The following is an 11047-nucleotide window of genomic DNA, read 5'->3' as shown; positions in this document are numbered from 1 at the left end:
GGCTGCTTTCTTGAGGTTGTGATGCAAATATACTTGTATAAATTAACCTACAGTTTTACTTTTTAAAGTGTCTCAATTTTCTTTATTAAATAAATGATTATGAAGTAAGTTTCCAACCTAGGTAGTTACCTCTGCTGGTGCTATTTATTAATTTTCAAGGATGTGAGTTACTATTAAGTGTTTTCTATTTTAACCTGAAAAGCTCCATTTAATATTTTTTGTAGAGTAAGGCTACTAATGATAAATTCCTTTAGTCCTGTTTTTCTGGAAATGTAACAATTGTAACCATAAAGTCCTGAAAATACAGAGTAAATATTCATAACCTTGGAATAGGCAACACTTTCTTTGATATGTCTCCAAAAGCACAGCAATAAAAGACAAAATGGACTTTGTGGAAATTATACTTCTCATTCTGTAAACAATGCTATGAATTTCAAAAGACAATTCATAGAATGAGAGAAAATATTTTCCAACCACATATCTGATAATAAAAAAACTTATATCCAAAATACATAAAAAATTCTTTCAACACAACAGAATAAAGTCATATAACCCAATTTTTTATACGACAAGACCCTGAATAGAAATTTATTAAAAGAAAATATTCCAAAGGCCTATAAGCACGTGAAAAGATGCTCAATACCATTAGTCATCACGGAAGTGCAAATTATTACTACAAGATACCGCTTCATACCAACTAACATTAATATGATCAAAATGAGAGGAAATAACTAACTTTGATAAGGATGTGAATAAACTGAAGTCATCCATCGCTAATGAAAATGTTACATTCTACCACCACCTTGTAAAATAGTTTGTCGTTTCTAAAAAATGTTAAAAATAGAGTGACCATATTATATTGACCAGCAGTTCCACTCCTAAAAATCTACCTGAAAGTAATGAAAAGGCATGTCTACACAAAAACGTGTACATGAATGTTCAGAGGTGTACTATTTATTGTTGTTCAAAACTGGAAAGAAAACAAATGTTCAACTGATGAATGAATATCCAAAATGTTGTATAGCTGTACAATAAAATATCATTCATCAACAAAAGGATTGAAGTGCTGATACATGCTACAACATAAATGAACCTTCAGGCCGGGCGCGGTGGCTCAAGCCTGTAATCCCAGCACTTTGGGAGGCCGAGACGGGCGGATCACGAGGTCAGGAGATCGAGACCATCCTGGCTAACACGGTGAAACCCCGTCTCTACTAAAAAAGTACAAAAAACTAGCCGGGCGAGGTGGCGGGCGCCTGTAGTCCCAGCTACTCCGGAGGCTGAGGGAGGAGAATGGCGTAAACCCGGGAGGCGGAGCTTGCAGTGAGCTGAGATCCGGCCACTGCACTCCAGCCTGGGTGACAGAGCCAGACTCCGTCTCAAAAAAAAAAAAAAAAAAAAAAAAAAAATGAACCTTCAGAACGCTGTGCTAAATGAAAGAAACCAGATCAAAAGATCTATTAGATTATTCCACTTAGATGAAATGTCCTGAATAGGCAATGTAAACTACTGTTTGAAAGTAAATTCTAATATATAAGAGCTTATCTTGGGGGTGATGAAATGTTCTGAAATTAGATGGTAGTGTTTGTACAACCTTGAATATACTTAAACTACTGAATTATACACTTTAAAGGGGTATGTGTTACATTGTATAAATGATAGCTCAATAAAGATGTTACAACAAAAATACAATGTTGCAGTGTTCATTGTTAAAATGTCTGTGTACAAGTACATATATATCTTCTGGTATATGCTTGAGGGTAAAATTTCTTGGCTTGCTTTTTATCATATTGCAAAATTTTACTATCTGGTGCACTAAAAGAAAACTCTATGTATGTTTTAGCTCAGATGTAAGAGGTAAGGAGTATTACATTATATTACCTTGTCTCATCGTAGCTCTAATAGACTAAAAAGAACAAGTAAAATACATTTAGTGAATAAAACATGCAGAAAAAAGATAAATTATGAAATGTTATTGCTAAGAAGACAGACAAACTTTGATGAATGAAGGACTGAAAAAGATCTGTGATTAAGGAAATAAGCATGAAATAATTTTCAAATATAGTAATTATTATGTACTCAAATTAGCATGCATCTGAAACTAGTTTGCCCTAACATTATCTCTTTCTTTTGGTAAAATATACAAAGCAAGACTTTTTTATTTTAAAAATATTATATGAGAGCTACTAATGCAAAAAGAAAAATGTAAATTGCCTGAGAGTTTAGATCTGCCTAGCAAAGTTCACATGTCTTGCACACTTATTGAAATTAATTGATAGACAAGTTATATGAAATCACAACTTGATATATTAATGTCCAGCTTCACCCTACGTTCTGTAAAGAGGATACTTCAGACTCGAGCTGTCTAACACAACAGCCATTAGCACCTGCAGCTATTGAGCACTGAAATGTGACTTGTCTGATTAAGGAACTAATATTTTAAATGTCTCCATTTTGAAGGGTATATTTTAAAATAATCATGATTTTAAAAACAGAAATCAGGGGCCAGAAATGGGGACACTGGTGCCTGTAATCCCAGTACTTTCGAGTACTTTGGGAGGCTTAGGCAGGAGGATCAATTGATCTCAGGAGTTTGAGTCCAGATCTGCCAACATAGCAAGATTTTATCATTAAATAAATAAATGAAAAAATAAATTACAAGGTAATTTTTTAATTATTTTGAACTGAATGACACTGGACAATATAGTTATAGCAATATATAATTTGTGGAACTCAGTTAAAATATCACTTAAATAGAAATATATAGCTTCAAATGTTGTTATTAGGGGAAAAAATATGATTTAAAGTCAATGGCCTATCTTAGTAGGCTAAGAAAGGAAGCACAAACTAAATTGAAAATAGAAGTCATTTAAATTTTTCTATTGTATACCATTTAGATGAATACAATCTACTTGTATTTTAGTTCACACATTCTTGAAACAACTTTCATACATTTCACGACAGGTCTTATCTATATGTAACTAGAATACATAGCAGCAGAAACTTTTTTAAGACCTTTTTTTTCACTGCCACTTAAATAAGAACAATTCTGCTAGGCACAGTATTTATACTTTTATGACATTATCAGTTTTGTAAACATAAACTTGCATAGAAGAGCTGGTATGAACATATAAAGAGGCATTTTTATATACATATGAAGTTATATTACTCCTTTTCTGCACTGCTATAAAGAAGTACCCAAGTCTGGGTAATTTATAAAGAAAAGCAGTTTAATTGACTCACAATTTCACAAGGGGGGAGGCCTCAGGAAATGTATAATCATAACATAAAGTGAAGGGAAAGCAAGCACCTTCCTCACAAGGTAGCAGGAGAGAAAAGTGAGCAAAATGAGGGGAAATTACCTTATAAAACCATCAGATCTCATGAGAACTCACTCACTATCATGAGAACCAGCATGGGAGAAAATGCCCCAAGATCCAATTACCTCTCTCTCTTGACATGTGGGGATTATAATTCCAGATGAGATATGGGTGGGGACACAGAGACAAACCACGTCATTCTACCCCAATCCCTCCCAAATTTGAAATACTCACATTTCAAAACCAGTCATGCCATCTCAACACTCCCCTAAAGTCTTAACTCATTTCAGCATTAACTCAAAAGTCCACAGTTTAAAGTCTTATCTGAGACAAGGCAAATACCTTCTATCCATGAGCCTGTAAAATCAAAAGCAAGTTAGTTACTTCCAAGATAAAATGGAGATACATGCATTAGATAAATGCTCCTATTCCAAATGGGAGAAGTTGGCCAAAACAAAGGGGCTACAGGCTCCAAGCAAGTCTAAAATTCAGTGGGGCAGTCACTAAATCTTAAAGAACAAAAATAACCTCCTTTGACTCCATGTCTCACACCCAGGTCATGCTGATGCAAAGGGTGGGCTCCCACAGTCTTGGACAGCTCCACCTCAGTGGCTTTGCAGGGTACAGCTCTCATGGCTGGTGTTCAGTGTCTGCAGGTTTTTCAGGTGCATAGTGTAAGCTGTTGGTGAATCTACAGTTCTGGGGTCTGGAGGATAGAGGCCCACTTCTCACAGCTCCACTAGGCAATGCCCCAGTGGGGAGTCTGTGTGTAGGCTCCAACTCTACATTTCCTGTTTGCATTGCCATAGCAGAAGTTCTCCATGAGGGCTTCGTCCGTGCAGCAGACTTCATCCTGGGCATCCAGGTGTTTCCATACGTCCTCTGAAACATAGGCAGAGGCTCCCAAACCTCAATTTTTGACTTCTGTGACCTGCAAGCTGAAAACCACACGGAAGTCACCAAGGCTTAAGGCTTGCACCCTCTGAAGCAACAGCCCAAGCTCTACCTTGACCCCTTTTAAAGTCACAGCTGGAGCTGAAGAAGCTGCGATTTGGGGCACCATGTCCTGAGGCAGCACAGAGCAGAGGGGTCCTGGGTCCAGCCCAACAAACTATTTTACCATCCTAAGCCTCTAGGCCTTGGATGGAAGGGGCTGCCATCAAGATCTCTGACATGCCCTAGAGATATTTTCCCCATTGTCTTGTTGACTAATATTGGACTCCTCATTTCATATGCAATTTTCTGCAGTAGTCTTGAATTTCTTCCCAGAAAGTTGGTTTTTCTCATCAGGCTGCAAATTTCCCAAACTTTTATACCTCGCTTGCCTTTTAATCATAAGTTGCAATTTCACATTCTCTCTCTCACATTCAAAGTTCCACAGATCTCTAGGGTAGGGGCAAAATGCTGCAAGTCTCTTTGCTAAAGCATAGCACCAGTGACCTTTGTTCCAGTTCCCAAGAAGTTTCGTATTTCCATCTGAGACCACTTCAGCCTGAACTTCATGGTCCGTATCACTATCAGCATTTTGGTCAAAACCATTCACCAAGTCTCTAGGAAGTTCCAAACTTTTTCACATCTTCCTGTCTTCCTTCTGAGCCTTCTAGACTGTTCCAATCTCTACCTATGACCCAGTTCCAAAGTTGCTTCTACATTCTCAGGTATCTTTATAGCAGTACCCCAAGCTCCGTGGTACAAATTTACTGTATTAGTCCATTTTCATGCTGCTATAAAGATACACTTGATTGAGTAATTTGTAAAGAAGAGAGGATTAATGGACTCAGTTCCACATGGCTGGGGAGGTCTCAGGAAAGGTACAGTTATGGCAGAAAGTGAAGGGGAAGAAAGCACCTTCTTCAGTAGGGAACTAAAGAGAGAAGCCAGCAGGAAAACTGCCTTAGAAAACCATCAAGTCTCTTGAGAACTCACTCACTGTCACAAGAACCAGCATGGGGGAAACTGCTCCCATGATCCAGTCACCTTCCTCCCTCAGCACGTGGGGATTACAAATCAAGATGAGATTTGTAATACTAAAAGTAAGTAGAAAATGGTTACCCAAAGGAAAAAAATGTGGAAAATACATCCTAAAAAGGTGTTAACATAGTAGTTGCATCAGAGTACATTCCTCACCCCAAATAAGATACTGTGTGTCTCATTACTATAAGTTAAGAGGTAGAAGACAGAAATTTGAATTAGAATAGAGGTTTCCAGTTAAAATGTCTTACTCAGTGGTACTGGAGCAATTTAGGATGAAATATGGTCTTTGCTTCTCATTAACCTGCCATTTTGTTAAAGGCAGACACAGAATTAAGATGAAAATAATATTCTGGACTGTAATAAATTTTGGAGTCACAATACATTAAAATATATATATATTTATTGGCTGGGCACAGTGGCTCACTCCTATAATCCCAGCACTTTGGGAGGCCAAGACGGGTGGATCACCTGAGGTCAGGAGTTCGAGACCAGTCTGGCCAACATGGTGAAACCCCATCTCTACTAAAAATACAAAAATTACCTGTGTGTGGTGGCACGTGCCTTTAGTCCGAGCTACTCAGGAGGCCGAGGCAGGATGATCACATGAACCCAGGAGGCAGAGGTTGCTGTGAGCCGAGATCGCACCACTGCACTACACCATACAGAAATTGAATATAAGAGCAATATATATGCCAAAACAACACAAAGAATGTATGTGAGAGCAAAGCTCTCTCAGGCTAAGGTAATGACTTCACATGGGAGAGTAATAATTATAACAATATATTATTGGTTTGAAATGTTAAAAATGCGGTATTTATAACAATAGTGTTAAAAGTTAAGATGTATAGGGTAAACCTATACCAATCAGTAAAACACACAGAAACAAACTAAAATGAAACCCTCTAAATATAATGAAAAAAAGTTAAAATGCTACATTAGAAAATATCCACTTAATACAAAAGAAGGAATATATATATATACACACACAGACACATATACATATATATAGACATGAGATTTATAGAAAATAAGAAGTCAAATGACAAACATAAATCTGACATTATCAATAATTCCATCACATGTGAACTGATCAAGTCAATTAAAAGTCAGAGATTATCAGATTTGATAAAATAATATGATTCAACTGTACGTTGTCTACAAAAAGACACTTTAGATTCAAAGACACAAAGATTAAAAAAAGGACTAAACAAAAGAAATATATATCACACAAATCACAATCACAAGAAAGCTGAATGGGAATGAGTTATATAGCTAGTGTTAGACTACATGAATATGAAACAACAACAACAAAAAACAATTTTTAGTAATGAAGAGGAACATTTTGTAATTATAAAATAGTAAACCCATCAGGAAGGTAAAATTATAAACATATATACATCTATCAACAGAGTATAAAAATACATGAATTGAAAATTGACAAAAATCAAGGGAGTAGACAATTCAGTATATAAGTCAGAGATGTTAATAGCTCACTTTCAATAATTCATGTAAAAATTAGAGAGAAGATCAAGAATTAAACAGGAGACTGAAACCATACTGTAAGCCAACAGTATTAACAGACATTTAGGGAACACTAACAAAAGAATATACATTCTTCTCAAGTGCTCATAGACATGTGCCAGGATATACTGTGTGTTATATACTATATGTTAGGCCATTAAAAAAAAAAGGGGGGGGGGCAACCTAAGTACATTTCAATGGGCAGAAATAGTGCAAAGTATGCTCTACGACTACAATGGAATGAAATTAGAAATAGGAAACAAAAAAAAAAATCGAGAAGCTTACGAACATGTGGTAATTAAGCAACACCCTCTTAAATAACCTGTGAATCAAGAAAAAGTAAAAAATATAACCTTATGTGAATAAAAATGAAGACATAAGAAACAACAATTAATAAGATGTAGCTAAAGCATGCTTAGAGGAAAAAAAAAAACTATAACTGTAAATGTTTGTGTTAGTAAAGGGGAAAGATCTGAATAATAGAAACTTCCACAAAAAAATCAATGGAAAGAGAAGAGAAAACTGAACTTAAAGCAAAAATAACAAAGTAAATATTAAAGATTAGATCAGAAATTACTAAAATAGATACTAGAAGAAAAGAAGAGAAAACTTGATGAAACAAAAAGTTGATTATTCAAAACAATGAAAAAAAGGACAAACCTTTGATCATGATGAAAAGTGACAAAACTATTAGACCAAGAAAAATAGAGAGATGACTCAAATTACTAGAACCAGAAGCAAAAGAGGTGACATTACTGCTGCCCTTACATAAATACGAAGGATGACTAGCGAATACCATTAACAATCTTATTCCAGCACATTAGGTAACTTTAGCATAATTAAATAAACTAAAAAACGTAGAGTAAATCCATTCATTAAAAAAAATTGAGTTACTTAAGAACTTAATGAATTTGTAATTATTTATTATATTTATCAAAAATAAGATGATCTGAGACGTGTTTTTTCATTTTAATAAAAACTAGAATATTGGACAAAACATATGGGAAAAAGATTCAGTTGTTTGACAACAGGCAGCACAAGACGTGGTTTTTGAGAAAAGAGAAACAAGGTAAGCCCTATCATCTCCACAGATTTCATCTTGAATAAAGTTCTGTACTGCAATGCAGGGAGGAGGAACACAGGCAGAAAATGGTCATCTTGTTGAGTTGAGGAGACTGATGCAGTGATTTGGAGAAACCAAAGTAACTGAAACTTCTGATGAAAAATATCAGAGAAGACATTATGAAAGGTAAGAGATTCATAAACTTCTATAGAGTACTCTCTGATTGTTTTTCTAAATATTAATCTCTGCATATATAGGGTAAAATTCTATGAGCTCAGACAATTGCCAGGCAGCTATACGATGAACAATCCTCAGAGTTCACACTAAGATTGGAGACATTTGATTTCCATGTGACCCGAGTAAGGAGACCAGACTGAACACTTGCAGAATTCTTTAGAGACATCAGAAGACTTATGTCTTACAAGTAGGACTAAATAATTTCTAGATAAATGCCTACCTTATTAAAATGTGTGATAGCTTTTTAAAAACCTGCAAATTCTTCGAAATTTCTCCCATTAACAAGTGTGGACTGTGCCCACCATAAAAACTTTTCTATAATCAATATAATGTAGCCTTAGTAGCTCACTTATAACAAAAACGTAGCACACATGATGAAAAAAAAACCTTGTTTCCTTGGTATGTTCACTCTATCTAGGGGTAACCTAGACATGTAAGACGTTTGACTAATCTGGGACCATCATGCCAAAGAGGCCACATCTAGATACTTCAAGTATCAATCTCAGTTGATTCCCCAACAGAAACCCAGCCATATGAGTGAGCTAACTGGGATGTCCAACTAAAAAGACTCCCCAAAAGAATGCAACCCTGAGCAACATTTGCAAAGATTAAATGAGTAAATTAAATTAATAATTGCACAACTGAATCATTTCTGAATTTCAAGCCAACAGAAGCAATGAGTATAATAAAATGGTAATTTTATACCACCAGATTTAATTTTTTATGTGAAAGCAAGCTTATTAGGAAAGTAAAGGGATAAGGGAATGGTTGTTCTATAGGCAGAGCAGCCCACTACATTTCAGAGGGTTTTGTTATATAGCAACAGAAAATGAAACAATGTGTAAATATGAGCCTTGAAAGTATCAAGTTAATGAGTTGATTGCAAGTAACGCCATGGCAGATTTTTAAAATCTCTAATAATACTTAAATAAAGTAAACATATCTAGCATTTGACAATGAACAAATGGTACCTGACATCCAAAAATTACTAGACATACAAAGGAGCAGGAATATTTCACTTATAAGCAGAAGAATCTGTTAATAGAAATAGACCCGAAAATATCAAGCATGGTGAAAAAAAGCAGGTAGGAGCTTTGAAACATGTATTATAAATATGCTCAATATATTTTTTTAAAACATAAATAAAACAAGGAAAAAAGATGAGCAGTAAAAGAAGATAACCAACTGGCATTTCTGAAAAGAATAAATACATACGTGAAAATAAAAATTTTAGTAAATAGACTAATGATAAAGGGAAAAAATGAGTTTGAAGACAATGGCAATATAATCCATCCAAACTAAAACTCAGAGAAAAAGTAATGAACAAAGTGAATACATAGTGACCTGTGAAACTATACCAAGTAGTCAAACATATGTTAAATATTATTTAAAAAAAAAGTAAATGGCAGAAAAATATTTGAAGAAATATGGCCAAAATTTTACACATTTATTGAAAAATATAAACCTACAAAACAATCCCAAGCATGATAAACAGCAAGAATTGAAAATGAAGAAACTTCACAGGGAAATCATTTCTTAAATCATAAAAGGAAACATTTTAAAAACACCCACCAAAAAACAAACACAAATTATATATAGGAGAAACGTAAGAGCACATATATCTCATTAGAAACTACATAAGATGAATTCAATAGAATTTTATCAGAGAAAAAATGAAAGTCTAGTTACAGTTTATATTGAGATAAAATCTTCAAAAATAAAATGTAAAGATATTTTTGGATAGACAAAAGCTAAGACCATTTTTGTAAGAGTTTTTGTAAGAGTTTTAATACAAGAAATAATTAAATAATTAAATTTATTAGATAAAATGTAATTTATATGGACACTTGGATACATACAATGATGAGGACAAAAATGGCGAATGTGTGGTTGAATATAAAATATTTACTTTCCTTTATAAATTTGTACTGCTTAAAGCAAAAATAATTTACTGTTGTATTTATAAAATATGTATGACAGCAGTGATATAAAGGATATGGAGGGAGAAAAGAAAGTATATGGCAATGCAATATTACTTTAAGTCAAACTATGAGAAGTTAATGATGCATATGCTAAACCTTAAAGCAACTATTAAAGCAAAGTGAAAAACCTAAGGAATTGTAAAGACAAATTGGAATGCAAAAAGAAGGCAGAGAAAGAGAAAATAAAAAACAACAAATGGAACAAATAACAAAAATTTGCCAGGTAAATGATCGAAGCCAACCATACCAAGAAATACACTAAATGTAAATGCTCTGGAACACAAAAAATATGTTGAGATTATCAGTTAGAAACAAACATGACCCAACTTTATACTACCTATAAGGTAAAAACTAAATATAGAGATATAAGTTAAAAGTAAAGAATAAAAAGAGATGAATCATTTCAACACAAAAAAATTTAAAAGCAACGAGGTTATACTAATATTATGCAAACAAAATTCAGAACAATAAGCATGATAGGTATAAAAGGGCATATTTTATAATTTATAATGCAAATTGTAACATAATAAAGAAAGCAATTCATCAAAAATATTGTGTTTTAAATGTGTAGGCATGTAATGATACTTTCAACATACATGAAAAACAGACAAAAAAGCAAACTCGCAGAATTAAAAGAAGAAATAGAAAAATCCACAATTACATTTGTATAATTCACAACTCTTTACTCACCAATTGGTAGAACATGTATAAAGGACATTAATAATAATGTACAAATACTGTTTGTATTTTTAAAAGGGTATTTTAAAAACACTATTTGCCCACATTTTCTATTTAATATATATACAACATATACAACATTACATCAACAAATGTAGACTATAGATCCTCTTTAATTACATATAGAATATTAATCAGTATAGGTAATAAATTGAGCCATCAAAGACATTATAATGAGTTTAAAAATAATAAAAAATTGCAGTGTGTGTAGT

The 11047-nt window shown here is 33.8% G+C and overlaps 1 long non-coding RNA gene across 1 annotated transcript; it reads right to left on the bottom strand.

Moving 5' to 3' along the window:
* Positions 1-231: 231 nt before the first annotated feature.
* Positions 232-1673, bottom strand: LOC140712102 (uncharacterized). The gene is made up of 2 exons (XR_012093552.1): positions 1415-1673; positions 232-1093 (listed from the first exon to the last, which is right to left on the bottom strand). It is a non-coding gene; the product is annotated as an uncharacterized lncRNA (long non-coding RNA).
* Positions 1674-11047: the final 9374 nt, after the last annotated feature.

The sequence above is a fragment of the Chlorocebus sabaeus genome, chromosome 7, assembly GCF_047675955.1.
Source record: "Chlorocebus sabaeus isolate Y175 chromosome 7, mChlSab1.0.hap1, whole genome shotgun sequence".
In the NCBI taxonomy this organism is placed as follows: domain Eukaryota; kingdom Metazoa; phylum Chordata; class Mammalia; order Primates; family Cercopithecidae; genus Chlorocebus; species Chlorocebus sabaeus.
This window is presented reverse-complemented; position numbering and strand designations above follow the sequence as displayed.